A 15,401-nucleotide genomic window follows, 5' to 3' on the forward strand; every position below is an offset into this window, starting at 1 on the left:
AAAAATACAAAAAATTAGCTGGGTGTGGTGGCGGGCGCCTGTAGTCCCAGCTACTCGGAGAGGCTGAGGCAGGAGAATGGCGTGAACCCGGGAGGCAGAGCTTGCAGTGAGCTGAGATTGCACCACTGCCCTCCAGCCTGGGCGACAGAGTGAGACTCCGTCTCAAAAAAAAAAAAAACAAAACAAAAATTAGCCGGGCGTGGTGGCACGTGCCTGTTATCCTAGCTACTCAGGAGGGTGAGGCAGGAGGATTGCTTGAACCTGGGAAGCAGAGGTTGCAGTGAGCTGAGATGGTGCCACTGTACTCCAGCCTGGGCAAAAGAGTGAGACTATGTCTCCAAAAACAAAAACAGTAAAAGGTCCACAATTCAAACATCTGGTGTCCATTTAGGAAGCCAATTGGTCATCGCTGGGGAGGTTTTCTCCCATTCAATCGTAGGGTCTCTCCAAGTGCACATCCCCTACAAGGACACAGCCATAAAGAATACACGAGCAAAGTAAAAGAGAATCCTGGGAAAATCTTTTGTTTTTAACAATATTTATTTCATTATAGAAGTAACATATACTCATCAGTTAAAAACTTGAAGATGGGCAAGGCTTGGTGGCTCATGCCTGTAATCCCAGCACTTTGGGAGGCCAAGGCAGGTGGAACACATGAGGTCAGGAGTTCAAGACCAGCCTAGCAAACAGTGAAACCCCGTCTCTACTAAAAATACAAAAATTGGCCAGGTGTGGTGGCACACACCTGTAGTCCCAGCTACTTGGTAGGCTGAGGTGGGAGAATCGCTTGAACCTGGCAGGCAGAGGCTGCAGTGAGCCGAGATCAGGTCATTGCACTCCAACCTGGGCAACAGAGAGACTCCATCTCAAAAAAAGAACAACTTGAAGACATAGACAAATAAAATCACCCACTGTGGTAAATAGATAGTTTCGGGGGTTTTTGGTTTTGTTGCTGTTGTTTCGGAGACAGGGTCTCGCTCTGTCACCCAGGCTGGAGTGCAATGGCGCAATCTTGGCTCACTGCAACCCCCACCTCCCGGGCTCAAGCAATCGTCCCACCTCAGCCCCCTAAGTAGCTGGGATTACAGGTGTACACCATCATGCCTGGCTAATTTTTATATTTTTAGTAGAAATGAAGTTTCGCCACACTGCCCGGGCTGGTCTTGAACTCGAGACTGCTCAAGCAATCTTCTTGACTCAGCTTCCCAAAGTGCTGGGATTACAGACATGAGTGAGCCACTGCGTCCGGCCTAGATAGTGTTTTTCAATTGTGCAGCATCCATATTTCCTTTTTTTCCTGAAAGCAATGGCCTGATTCTCCCTTGGAAAACCACCCACCCCCTTGACTTTACCTTCCTCCTTCCATGTGGCTGGACAAGGCTGATTGCATCTCTAGCTCCTGGGGTAGGCTTTCCCCTTGGAAGAGTCCCATCCCCTGGCCTCTGAGATTGGTTGAAGGGTAAACGACCCACACTGAGCCAATCAGATAGTGCCAGGATTTTGAATGAAGCTGGCAGGAAAGAGATGAGCTTTTTCCATCGGTGTGGATACACTTGAAAAAAGTAAGCCTGGAATGATTGGGGTCTATGATGCCACAATGAGGGGAGAGCCCGCCTGAGAATGAAATCTGAGTGGAGAGATATAGACAGTGTCCTGACAATGTCCTTCAGTCATCCGAATCCAACTATGCTCGAAGCTAAATCTATCCCTGAACTTTTCAGCAATGGGAGCCCATTGATTCCACTGTTGTTATTTTTGTTGAAGGCAATATGATTTCTATTTCTGATCTGGGCAACCAACCCATCCATCTTCCAAACCCAACCAAGGCATTTTTCTCTGAAGTCTTTTTTTTTTCTTTGCACTGGTATTTGAACTTTTTATATATTTGAGACCACAGTATTTCTATATCTATGTATAGCTATAGATTATATTAGTTGGTCTTTGCAACAAAAATTCTACATAATGGACTATCTCAAAACTTCTTTTTCTTGTTTCTTGTTTACAGGTCTGGGAGTCAGCAGGTTTTATAGCAGGTTCAGATTTGCCATCAGCACTACCATGTCCTGTGATCAAAGTCAATGGAAAAAGAACCCAATTCTGGCAGGACTACCAATGTATTCGGTTGGTGGAAAAGTAATCGTGGTTTTTGCCATTGAAAGTAACACCCCAGACTCTTCAGGAGTGAGGGTTTGGGTCACCCTGTTACCGGAAAGCGGTCCCAATCCAGACCCCAAGAGAGAGTTCTTGGATCTCACACAAGAGAATTCAGGGTGAGTCCACAGAGCCAAGTGAAAGCAAGTTTATTAAGAAAGTAGAGGAATAGGCTGGACGAGGTGGCTCATGCCTGTAATCCTAGCACTTTGGGAGGCCAAGGCGGGCAGATTACCTGAGGTTGGGAGTTCAAGACCAGCCTGACCAACATGGAGAAACCCCATCTCTACTAAAAATACAAAAATTAGAGACAGGAGTTTCACTGTGTTGCCCAGGATGGTCTTGAACTCCTGGCCTCAAGCAATCCTCCCACCTTGGCCTCCAAAGGCACCATGCCCAGCCTCTGGGGAGCTTTAAAATCCCACACACACAGAGATGCTCCATCCTGCATGGGACTGCCCTGATTCCTGTTAAAACGACTAGCCTACAGATACAGTGTTTCTTTTCTTATTTTATTTATTTATTTATTGAGATGGAGTCTTACTCTGTCACCCAGGCTGGAGTGCAATGGCACTATCTCAGCTCACTGCAACCTCTACCTCCCAGGGTTCAAGCCATTCTCATGCCTCAGCCTGCTGAGTAGCTGGGACTACAGGCGTGCGCCACCACACCCGGCAAATTTTTGTATTTTTAGCAGAGATGGGATTTTGCCATGTTGGCCAGTCTGGTCTCGAACTGCTGACCTCAAGTGATCCGCCTGACTCGGCCTCCCAAAGTGCTGGGATTACAGGCATGAGCCACAGTGCCCGGCCCAAATACAGTGTTTCTAACAGGGTGTCTCATCACCCTTAGATATGCTGGGTGGTGGGAAGGCAGAGAAGGAAGGACAAAAGCCACTGCTTATTTCAGTTGCCTACCTTTCACCCCATTGGTGAGGGGGGGATTCTTGCTCTAGTGTTATGCAGATGGCCAAACACACACCTGACACGGGACAGATGAGACTGACAGCCATTTATTAGTCATTTACACTCACAGCCTGGAGAAAGGAGGACACTGTTGAAACCGCCTTTGCAAAATTATGACTAAGACAGTGAAAGAAATCTAACTTAATAGACTCCATCTTGCTTCTAACCTCCAAGCTGTCCTTGTTCATTCCTTGGCGTAGGCTGGACTAACTTTGGGAGAAACTCAGTTTATAGTTTATAGTTTAAAACAAAGATGACAGACTGGGCATGGTGGCTCACGCCTGTAATCCCAGCACGTTGGGAGGCCCAGGCAGGCAGATCACCTGAGGTCAGGAGTTCGAGACCAGCCTCGCCAACATGGTGAAACCCTGTCTCTACTAAAAATTAAAAAAATAAAAAAATTAGCTGGGCATGGTGGTGGATGCCTGTAGTCCCAGCTACTCAGGAGGCTGAGGCAGGAGAATTGCTTGAACCTGGAAGGCGGAGGTTGCAGTGAGCTGAGATTGCGCCACTGCACTCCAGCCTGGCAACAGAGCAAGACTCTTCCTCAAAAAAATAAATAAAATAAAATAAAATAAACTCTGCTCCCTCACTGCACTCCAGCCTGGATGACAGAGGGAGACTCCATCTCTGAAAAAAGAAAAAAAAAAAAAAAAAAAAAAAAACTCTGCTCCTTGAATATTTGGGGAGACTGATTTTAGTCATAATAAAACTCTGGTCTGCTGCACAGCCAGCTCTGTGTGAATTACTCTTTATTGCAATTCCCCTGTCTTGATAAATCAGATGGCAGGGAACTGAAACCCTCTGCTCAGAGATAAACAGGAACCGTACCTGGTCCATTTAATAAAGAGAGTTGCTTAGCTTTAAAGTAGGGGTGGTACCTTCTCCATCAGGGCAGAGTAGGGAGGGGACTTTGGGATCAGTCATTTGAAGCCCTCCTGGTTTCACCAGGTGTCAAGGCAGCACATAACATTGAGGCTTAATTTTAGGCTTTGCACCACATTGCTTCTGGGCATTATTTTTTAGCAAGTATTATGGAGTGACAGAAACGAAAGATAAAATATTCTCCCAGAGGGATGTTATTCATAATCGCTGTGAGTCGTACGGAAATCAGTATACGGTGTCTTTTTTTTTTTTTTTTCTTGTCCTAGGGAACTAAACTCTAAACGAAGTGAAATAAAGTTGGAGAGAACTTTAACCTCGCTGCCATGGAAACCACATTTCTCACTCATGGGGCAAGGAGGGTTTATGTGAGGATTTCCTGAGTTGATAAGGTATCTGGACATTGGCAATTCCAGGTATTTGATTGACAAGCAGGAAATCGTAAGGATTTCCTAAGATTGACTAGCCGAGGAAGGGAAGCTTGGGATTAAAAAAAAATGCTTCTTTCAGGAGAGGCATTTCCTACCCCTTCATTCTAAACCAGGGCTCCTGGCTGGGCCCAGTGGCTCACGCCTATAATCCCAGCACCAGAGGTCAGGAGTTCAAGACCAGCCTGACCAACATTGCAAAACCCCTTCTCTACTAAAAATACAAAAAATTAGCCAGGTATGGTGGCAGATGCCTGTAATTTCAGCTACTTGGGAGGCTGAGGCAGGAGAATCACTTGAACCCAGGAAGCAGAGGTTGCAGTGAGCCGAGATCGCGCCGTTGCACTCCAGCCTGGGCGACAGAGCGAGACTCCATCTCAAAAAACGAAGAAACAAACAAACAAAAAAAGATTCTCATAAGGATCACGCATCCTAGATCCCTCACATGTGCAGTTCAAAATAGGATTCGTGCTCCTATGAGAATCTAATGCCGCCACTGATCTGACAGGAGGCAGAGCTCAGGGGTGATGTGAGCAATGGGGAGCAGCTGTAAATACAGATGAAGCTTCGCTCATTCGGCTGCCCCTCACCTCCTGCTGTGTGGCCCGGTTTCTAACAGGCCTCTGGTACTGGTCCATGGCCTGGGGATTGGGAACCCCTGGTGTACAGGTGGCAGTGACCACCTCTCAGCCACAGTGTTACCCCACAGAATTTGTGCTGTTTCCTCTAAACACGACAATTAGAACTCCTCAAGGGAAATGTTCTTGGGTAATGCCCTCAACCCCAATAAGGGCCTTGGCCTCCAGGTCCCCCGCCTCACAATTCCCCCACCTTCTGGTTGATCTTGCATGTCCCAAATGGCTCCCCTCCCTCTTCCTATCGCCCTGCAAGGCACTCTGTCCTCCTCTCTCTGGGATTTGTGAGTAACTGCTTCTGTTATCTGTTATTTCATGTGTTTTGTTGAGTTGCCTTTTTTTTTTTTTTTTTTTTGAGACTGAGTCTCACTCCATCACCCAGGCTGGAGTACAATGGCACGATCTCGGCTCACCGCAACCTCCGCCTCCTGGGTTTAAGCGATTCTCGTGCCTCAGCCTCCCGAGTAGCTGGGATTACAGGTGCACACCATGACACCTGGGGGACAAGATCATTCAAGAAGCTTTACATCTTGTAGGACTGGCCCTCACTCCAGGAGGGTTTCCTTCTGCCAGTTTAGTTATGCAGCAGGAGGTGCTTGGCGTGTCTTCCCAGTGTAGTCTTACCCTATGTCATCTGAGCCCCAAAGTAATGTGTCCTGGGCCTTTAGTCTCTCAAAGTCTTAGGAAAGCAGCTTTCTCTTCATCTCTGTGTAGTCTCCAAACCAGTTCAAAAATGCTGCTGGGTTACTCGGGAGGCTGAGGCAGGAGAATCGCTTGAACCCAGGAGGCGGAGGTTGCAGTGAGCTGAGATGGCACCATTGCACTCCAGCCTAGGCGACAGAGCGAGACTCCATCTCAAAAAAAAAAAATTGCTGCTGGGACAAGCATCCAAACCAACCCTCCCTTTTCTCCATAGCCTACAAGATACATGTACAAAATAACATCTCCCTCCACCTTCAAACGAAACCCAAAAGCCCTCGTGGGAAGATGCACAGCACGCGGGATTCCCACCACCAGGTGCCTAGCATCTGTTCGATGAATGCTAAGGACAGGAATCACACTCATGTCAGGAGGCACCAACACGTCTTGACGCAGCCTTTAGTAAAACTTGGAGACGAGAACTTTCACTTTGTGAGCTGTCCTTTTTTATGTGGATTGCATTGTCTCTACTGCCTTGCTTTCTCTCTACATCCCTGTGAAGCGAAGTTCCTTTGGAAAAATTCCAGCTGGCCGGGCATGGTGGTTCAAGCCTGTAATCCCAGAACTTTGGGAGACCGAGGCGGGTGGATCATTTGAGGTCAGGAGTTTGAGACCACCCTGGCCAACATGGTGAAACCTATCTCAATAAAAATACAAAAATTAGCAGGCATGGTAATCCCAGCTACTTGGGAGGCTGAGATATGAGGATCGCTTGAGTCTGGGAGGCTGAGGCTGCCGTGAGCCAGATCACGCCACTGCACTCCAGCCTGGGAAACAGAGGGAGACACTGTTCAAGGCCTACCTTTTTTATTTTATTTTATTTTATTTTGAGATGGAGTCTTGCTCTGTCACGCAGGCTGGAGTGCGGTGGCAATCTCTGCCTCCCGGGTTCAAGCCATCCTCCCTCCTCAGTCTCCCAAGTAGCTAGGACTATAGGTGACACCACCACGCCCCACTAATTTTTTTTTATTTGTAGAGACAAGGTCTCCCTATGTTACCCAGGCTGGTATCAAACTCCTGGACTCAAGTGATCCAGCCTGCTTTGGCCTCCCTAAGTGCTGGGATTGCAGGTGTGAGCCAGCACACCCTCCCCTGCTTTAGTTCTTAAAAGAGACTCTCGCACATTGGCTTCAGGCTCAGCTAGATCCAGGTCCTTGAACAGTCTCAGGAATCTGGAACCTGTCTCTTTCATTTATATATTTATTTGAGACAGGGTCTCACTCTGTCGTCCGGGCTGGAGTGCAGTGGCACGATCATGGCTCACTGCAACCTCAGTCTCCTGGGCTCAAGTGATCCTCCTACTTCAGCCTCCCAAGTAGCTGGGACCACAGGTGTGTGCCACCATGCCTGGCTTAATTTTTTATTTACTTACTTATTTATTTATTTATTTATTTATTTATTTTTTGTGAGACAGAGTCTCGCTCTGTTGTTGCCCAGGCTGGAATGCAGTGGAATGATCTCAGCTCACTGCAACCTCCACCTCCCAGATTCAAGCGATTGTCCTGCCTCAGGCTCCCAAGTAGCTGCAACTACAGGCATGTGCCACCATGCCCAGCTAAATTTTTCATATTTTTAGTAGAGACGGGGTTTCACCATGTTGATTAGGCTGGCCTCGCACACCTAACCTCCAATGATCCATCCACCTCAGCCTCCCAAAGTGCTGGGATTACAGGCATGAGCCACTGTGCCTGGCCAATTTTTTTAATTTTTTGTAGAGACACAGTCTCACTATGTTGCCCAGGCTGGTCTTGAACTCCTGGCCTCAGGTGATCCTCCCGCCTTGGCTTCCCAAAGTGCTGGGATTACAGGCATAAAACACTCCGCCCAGTCCCTGGTCTCCTTTGTGTCGGCTTCATCAGCTGTCAGTTCCATTCTCCAAGGTTAGCAATTCTAACAGAAGTCCTGGGATGGCGTCTCATTGGCTTGTCTTGAGATATGTGCTTATGATTGAACTATGAGCAGAGGGATGAGATTGGCCAGTCTGGGTCATGTGCCCCATTTTCTTTTTTTTCTTTTTTCTTTTTGAGACGGAGTCTTCCTCTGTTGCCCAGGCTGGTGTACAATGGCATGATCTCGGCTCACTGCAATCTCTGCCTCCTGGGTTCAAGAGATTCTCCAGCCTCAGCCTCCTGAGTAGCTGGGATTACAGGTACATGCCACCACGCCTGGCTAGTTTTTTTGTTTTTTTGTTTTTGAGACAGAGTCTCACTCTGTCGCCCAGGCTGAAGTGCAGTGGTGCAACCTCAGCTCACTGCAACCTTCACTTCCCTGGTTCAAGCGATTCTCCCACCTCAGCCTCCCCAGTAGCTGGGACTACAGGCACGCACCACCACACCTAGCTAATTTTTGTATTTTTAGTAAAGACAGGGTTTCACCATGATGGCCAGGATGGTCTCAATCTCTTAACATCATGATCCGCCTGCCTCGGCCTCCCAAAATGCTGGGATTACAGGCTTGAGCCACTGCGCCTGGCCCATGCCCAGCTAATTTTTGTATTTTTAGTAGAGACGGGGTTTCACCACGTTGCCCAGGCTGGTCTCAGACTCCCAACCTCAGGTGATCTGCCCACCTCAGCCTCCCAAATTGCTGGGATTACAGGCGTGAGCCACCACGCCCGGCCCTACATGCCCCATTCTAAAGCTGGCCCCTTTCCAAGCACATGGATGCAAATGGGACAATGGCTCCCCCAGGGAAAATCAGAAGAAAGAGGCATGGATGCTGCACCCGCAAATGCAGCTGGTACCCAGTCCACCTACACTAAGCAAGTCATTAAGGCTTACTAAAACATAGTGTTCATACATTAAGAATAGAAAGTTACTGTAATTTATTGAGCACTCTATTTTGGTATTCCACCTAGAAGCCTGGCAGACACACAATACCTCCCAGCATTGCACACAAGTGTACACTGATAGTATAAATTTCCATAATTTCCTGGAGGAACATTTTGTCTTTGTGTTGTCTTGAATTGGCCACAGTTTTCAACCGCTGTTCTTTTTGCTTAGCTAATGATAAATCACTGTTTAGCTTGTTATTAGCAATTTAATTTGTTGTGGGTTGTTTGGCAAATTCTACAGTGTTTAATAATACTCATTTGCATCAGCAGTATTTTTGGCCTATAATTGTTCAATAAATAGACTTTAAGTCATGTATGCATTGAGCAAAAATAGAAATCATCTGTACTCTTATTGCTTAAGCAGATGTACCCACAATTCCCCAACTTTTAGAAAGCTTTTAGGATGACATTCCATTTTTATCACCTACTTGTTTTTCTGCTGGAAAGTGGGAATGGGGGTGAAGCCTTAATTCCCTCCTAATTGGGCTGGGGGGAAAAATTTAGAGCTGATAACTTAAGAGAACTTTGCATATACTGGTTTTAGCACCTTGGAAAGTTTATGTGGTAGAGTGGCAGAGTGTATGTTTTAAAAACTGGTCTTAGGCCAGGCGTGGTGGCTCATGCCTGGCACTTTGGGAGGCCGAGGCAGGTGAGTCACGAGGCCAGGAATTTGAGACCAGCCTGGCCAACATGGTGAAACCCCGTTTCTACTAAAAATATAAAAAATTAGCCGGATGTAGTGGTGTGTACCTGCAGTCCCAGCTACGCACGAGGCTGAGGCAGGAGAATTGCTTGAACCCGAGAGGTGGAGGTTGCAGTGAGCCGAGATCATGCCATTGCACTCCAGCCTGGGCAACAAGAGCAAGACTTCGTCTCAAAAAAAAGAAAAAAAAAAGGTCTTGAAAACTTGATCTAGGACAAAGGTTGGCAAATTTCTTCTAAAATAGATCAGATAATAAATCTTTTTGGTTTTGCAGGCTCTAGTGTCTCTGTCACAATAACTCAACCCTGATGCTGCAGTACAAAAATAGCCAGAGGCAATACATACACAAATGGGCATGGCAGTATTCCAAAAACTCTTTAATAACAAAAACAGGCAGCCAACCAAATTTGGCCCATGGGCCATAATTTGTCAAACCCTGGTCAAGGAGTTTGGACTTCCTTCCATTGGATCATTAAAGATGTTGCAGGTGTGAATTTCATTTCCCAATTTAGAGACTTAAGAGATGTAATCTTATTTTTGTTTTTTGTGGGTTTTTTTTGTTTGTTTGTTTGTTTGTTTTGAGAGCCTCGCACTGTCGCCCAGCCTGGAGTGCAATGGCGCGATCTCGGCTCACTGCAACCTCTGCCTCCCAGGAAGCGATTTTCCTGCCTCAGCCTCCAGAGCAGCTGGGGTTACAGGTGCCCGCCACCTTGCCCAGCTAATTTTTTGTATTTTTAGTAGAGACGAGGTTTCACCATGTTGGCCAGGCTAGTCTCAAATTCCTGACCTCGTGATCCGCCCATCTTGGCCTCCCAAAGTGCTGGGAGTACAGGCGTGAGCCACCTCACCTGGCCACCTTATTTTCCTAAAACTGAAAGTGATCACTAGTTCAAGTCCTCATTCTTCAAGGGTGGTGAAAAGTTCATCTCAGGTCCACTCGGAGTGCTTCTACCCTTTTCCTTGGTACCTTGGTGCTGCATCTTATTTCCCTGGGGTTTGGATGGTACCTAGATGTGGGAGACAGAAGGGTCAGATAAATTGCCAAGTCATTGCCTCCTTGCAATGGCCTCATGGAGGGGTTCCTCAGAATTGTGATGCTTGATTATTGGCTGCCATGAGTTGAACTGTGTCCCCCAAAAAGATATGTTTAAGTCTTAACCCCTAGTACTTCAGAATATGACCTGATTAGGGTTGTTACAGATGAAGTTAGTTAAGATGAGGTTATATCGTAGTATGGCAGGCCCTTAATCCAATATAACTAATGTACTTTTAAGAAAAGGAGGCTGGGCGTGGTGGCTCACACCTGTAATCCCAGCACTTTGGGAGGCCGAGGTGGGTGGATCACCTGAGGTCAGGAGTTCGAGACCAGCCTGGCCAACATAGTGAAACCCTGTCTCTACTAAAAATAAAAACATTAGCCAGGCTCAGTGGCATGCACCTGTAGTCCCAGCTACTAGGGGCTAAGGCAGGAGAACCACTTGAACTGGGGAGGCGGAGGTTGCAGTAAGCCGAGATCACACCATTACACTCCAGCCTGGGTGACAGCACGAGACCCTGTCTCAGAAAAAAGAAAAAGAGAAGAGACATAGAGACACAAGGGAGGAACACCATGTGACAAGGCAGAGATCCATGTGCTGCAGCTGAAAGGCAACGAATGCCAAGGTGAACCGGCAGCAAACCACCAGAAGCCAGGAAGTAGCAAAGAAGCTCTCTCCCCTACAGGTTTTAGGGAACGTAGCCCTACAAGATCTTGATGTCAGACTCTAGCCTCCAGAAGTGTGAGGTGATATATTTTGTTATTTTAAGCCCCAGTTTGTGATATTTAGTTACAGCAGTCCTTGGAAATTAACACATTGCCCAATGGTATTCACTGCTAGATCAACTCTTGTTCTTACCACTTCAGATCTCCTAGATGTCTGAGCCACATCCCTCGTCTTAAGTCCATTTTCTTCTTTCAAAGTAATAGAATAGTGGCCAGGAACTTGGCTGCCTACATTGACATTTCCCAGCCTTCTTTGCAGTCAGATGGAGTCACATGACTGAGTTCTCACCAATGGGGTGTGAGAGGAAGTGACATGTTCCACTTCCTGGTTTGAGTCTTATGACATCATAAGCACTTTTTTTTTTTCTTTTGAGACGGAATTTTGCTCTCTCCCCCAGGCTGGAGTGCAATGGTGCAATCTCGGCTGACTGCAAACTCCACCTCCCAGGTTCAAGTGACTCTCCTGCCTCAGCCTCCCTAGTAGCTGGGATCATGCCCAGCTAATTCTGTATTTTTAGTAGAGATAGGTTTTCTCCATGTTGGTCAGGCTGGTCTCGAACTCCCAACCTCAGGTGATCTGCCAACTTCAGCCTCCCAAAGTGCTGGGATTACAGGCATGAGCCACTGCGCCCAGCCAGCACTTTCTTCATAGTCTCTTCCTCCTTCCCATTGGTTGGAATTAAGACTTAGTGGGGATCCAGCATTGACCAGGCAGACGAAGCAATGCCGCACAACAGGGGATTGTAAACATGGCTGCACATTAGAATCTCTTGGGAACTTTAAAAAAAAAAAAAAAGAAAAGAAAAGAAAAAAGATAAAAACCATGTCCAGGCCCTACCCCAGACAAAATAAATCAAAATCTCTGAAGACAGGGCCCAGGTATCAGTGTTTTTTTTACAGCTTCCAGAGTGATTCCAAAATGTAGCTACATTGAAGACAATTGCCTTAGAGAAGGGTAAATTGAGAACAGGAGACTGGAAACCTGAGTGACTTCCAGCAGCTGACTTGCTAACGGGGACCATTTATACCAGGTTACCAGGTGAGGGACTCTGACTTCCCCAGAAAACAGATCACTCACATTTATAACATTAACTTCCAAAACAAAAGCAACTTTGATAAACTCAAAAACTGCATATTAGTTTATCTACAACTGAGATGGGGAAGATTTCTTTTTTTTGAAACAGAGTCTCGCTCTGTGATACAGGCCAGAGTGCAGTGGCACAATCTCGGCTCACTGCAACCTGCATCTCCCGGATTCAGGTGATTCTCCTGTCTCAGCCTCCTGAGTAGCTGGGATTACAGGCACACACCACCACGCCCAGTTAATTTTTGCATTTTTAGTAGAGACGGGGTTTCACCATATTGCCAGGGTGGTCTCAAACTCCTGACCTCAGGTGATCTGCCTGCCTCGGCCTCTCAAAGTGCTGAGATGGGGAAGATTTCTGATGGAGCAGGGTTTTATTTCAGGGACTTGGAAGAACTTTTTTTTTTTTTGAGACAGTTTCGCTCTTGTTGCCCAGGCTGGAGTATAGTGGCGCGATCTCGAATCACTGCAACCTCCGCCTTCCGGGTTCAAGTGATTCTCCTGCTTCCACCTCCTGAGTGACTGAGATTACAGGCATCGGCCACCACGCCCGCCTAATTTTTTGTATTTTTAGTAGAAACGGGGTTTCACCAGGTTGGCCAGGCTGGTCTCCAACTGCTGACCTTAGGTGATTCACCTGCCTCAGCCTCCCAAAGTGCTGGGATTACAGGCATGAGCCACCATGCCCAGCCTCAATTTTCATTATTTCAAATAACATTTATTGAGTGCTTACTGTGTACCAGGCATTGTACTGAGCATTTTCCTTGTAAAAGTGGATTTAATCCTCACATACTGCAGTGCAGTGGGCATTGTCATTAGTACATTCTACAGATAAGAAACTGTGGTTCAGAGGTACAATTTACCAAGTTCTATCTAGGTCACGGTCTATGCTTTTTAATTAAGTGTATTGTCCTATATTCCTTCTGAATGTTATTAACAAATTTTGTTAATAAAATGTCACGTTTTTTCCTTAGAGTCAAGTTTTGATCTGTCACCCAGGCTGGAGTGCAGTGGTGTGATCATAGCTCACTGCCACCTCAAACTCCCAGGCTCAAGTGATCCTCCCACCTCAGCCTCACAAGTAACTGAGGTTACAGGCATGCACCACTATGCCAAGCTAATTTTCAAATTTTTTGTAGAGATGGGGTCTCACTGTCTTGCCCAGGCTGGTCTTAAACTCCTGGGCTCAAGCGATCCTCCAGCCTCAGCCTCCCAAAGTGCTGGGATTACTGGCATGAACCACCGCACCCAGCCAAAATGTCACATTTTATATGCCCAATATGCTTTCAGAAATATTAGGTGCAGTACACATTAAGTATGGAAGTCAATGAATTTAAGACTTTAAAGGACTGTATAGATAATTTTTAATTTGGCTCCTTTTTTTTTCTTTTTGAGACAGAGTCTTGCTCTGTCATCCAGGCTGGAGTACAGTGGCATGATCTCAACTCTGTGCAACCTCTGCCTTCTGGGTTCAAGCAATTCTCTCGCCTCAGCCTCCCAGGTAGCTGGGATTACAGACATGTGCCACCATGCCTGGCTAATTTTTAGTACAGATGGGGTTTTACTATGTTGGCCAGGCTGGTCTCGAACTCCTGACCTCATGATCAGCACTTGGCCTCCCAAAGTGCTGGAGTTTCAGGCGTGAGCTACTGCACCTGGCCAATTTGGCTCCTTTCTTAAAGGTGAGAAAACTGAGACTGCATTCACCTATTTGTCATTCATTCCACAAATGCGTACTGGATATTGACAAGGGCTCGCTGTTATTGAGAGCTAACTATATGTCAGGCACTGTTTGGACCGTTTTCAGATACTTACTCTTGAAACCCTCAAACACCCTTGTGATGTAGCCAACTAATGGGTAACATCACTCGTTACCCTATTTCATGGATGAGGAATCTAAGATACAGAAAAGTAAAGTCCACACTAATAGTGGGTGGTGGAGAAAGAATTCAAACACAGGAATCTGATACCACAGGCGCAATGCTAGATTAGCTCATAACTTCGAAGTCACCAAACACATGAGAAGCTGCTTTGACTCAAAGACAGAAGAAATAATCAAAAGGAGATGTAAATCCCCTTCCAGTGTCTGCAGATACTGGGGTTGTCAGATACAGGAGAGTAGTCATGAGAGAAATGACTGGAGAAATGAAAGACGGCTGGGCATGGTGCCTCAGGCCTGTAATCCCAGCAGGTGAGTCACCTGAGGTCAAGAGTTCGAGACCAGACTGGCCAATATGATGAAATCCTGTCTCTACTAAAATTACAAAAATTAGCTGGGTGTGGTGGTGCACGCCTGTAATCCCAACTACTCGAGAAGCTGAGGCGGAGAATTGCTTGAACCCAGGAGGCAGAGGTTGCAGTGAGCCAAGATCATGCCACTGCACTTCAGCCTGGGCAACAGAGTGAGACTCTGTCCAAAGAAAGTGAGGGAGGGAGGGAGGGAGGGAGGAAGGAAGGAAGGAAGGAAGGAAGGAAGGAAGGAAGGAAGGAAGGAAGGAAGGGAGGGAAAGGAGAGAGAGAAAGAAAGGAAGGAAAGATGCAGTCATAAAGGTGATCAAAGAACAAGAAACTTTGGGGAACAAATAGATGCTTTTCAATATAACTTATAAAAATGAAAAATATAATCGCTGAAATAAAAACTCAACTGACAAAAATCAGCTTAAACACAACCCAGGAGGAAATGAATGAACTCGAAGATGTAGCTGAAGAAATAACCTTGAATGTAACACAAAGAGGCAAGAGATATAAAATATGAAACAGGCTGGGTGCAGTGGCGCATGCCTGTAATCTCAGCACTTTGGGAGGCTGAGGCAGAAGGATTGCTTGAGCCCAGGAGTTTGAGACCAGCCTAGGCAACAAAGTAAGACCTCATTTCTATAAAAACTAAAAGAAAAAAAAAAAGGTTGGGCATGGTTGCATGCACCTATGGTCTCAGCTACACAGGAGGCTGAGGCAGGAGGATTGCTTGAGCCCAGGAGGTCAAGGCTGCAGTGGGCCATGATCTCACCATTGCACTCCAGCCTGAGTGACAGCATGAGACCCTGTCTCAAAAAAAAATAAGTAAATAAAAATAAAAAATAAAATAAAATATGAAACAATAAGAGAGATGAAGGATAGGAGTATTAAATTTGGCTGGGTGTGGTGGCTCACACCTGTAATCCCAGCACTCTGGGAGGCAGGCCAAGGTGGGTGGATCACATGAGGCCAGGAGTTAGAGACCAGCCTGGCCAACATGGCGAAACCCCTGGGCGTAGTGGCA

General features: G+C 46.6%; 2 long non-coding RNA genes across 4 annotated transcripts; one reads left to right on the forward strand and one right to left on the reverse strand.

The window, feature by feature from the left end:
- Positions 1 to 1,676: 1,676 nt before the first annotated feature.
- On the forward strand, positions 1,677 to 6,013 carry LOC129460057 (uncharacterized). 2 transcript variants are annotated; one of them, XR_010115342.1, is made up of 3 exons: positions 1,677 to 1,864; positions 2,006 to 2,270; positions 5,978 to 6,013. It is a non-coding gene; the product is annotated as an uncharacterized lncRNA (long non-coding RNA). The 2 variants fall into 2 exon arrangements; XR_008650143.2 differs by lacking the exon at positions 5,978 to 6,013 and adding an exon at positions 4,268 to 4,468.
- Positions 6,014 to 6,217: 204 nt separating this feature from the next.
- LOC129460474 (uncharacterized) lies at positions 6,218 to 11,340 on the reverse strand. 2 transcript variants are annotated; one of them, XR_010115330.1, is made up of 3 exons: positions 11,192 to 11,340; positions 10,145 to 10,303; positions 6,218 to 6,397 (listed from the first exon to the last, which is right to left on the reverse strand). It is a non-coding gene; the product is annotated as an uncharacterized lncRNA (long non-coding RNA). The 2 variants fall into 2 exon arrangements; XR_008650232.2 differs by lacking the exon at positions 6,218 to 6,397 and having other exon boundaries at positions 9,657 to 10,303.
- Between the last annotated feature and the right edge of the window lie 4,061 nt (positions 11,341 to 15,401).

This window comes from Symphalangus syndactylus, chromosome 13 (genome assembly GCF_028878055.3).
Source record: "Symphalangus syndactylus isolate Jambi chromosome 13, NHGRI_mSymSyn1-v2.1_pri, whole genome shotgun sequence".
Taxonomy (NCBI): Eukaryota; Metazoa; Chordata; class Mammalia; order Primates; family Hylobatidae; genus Symphalangus; species Symphalangus syndactylus.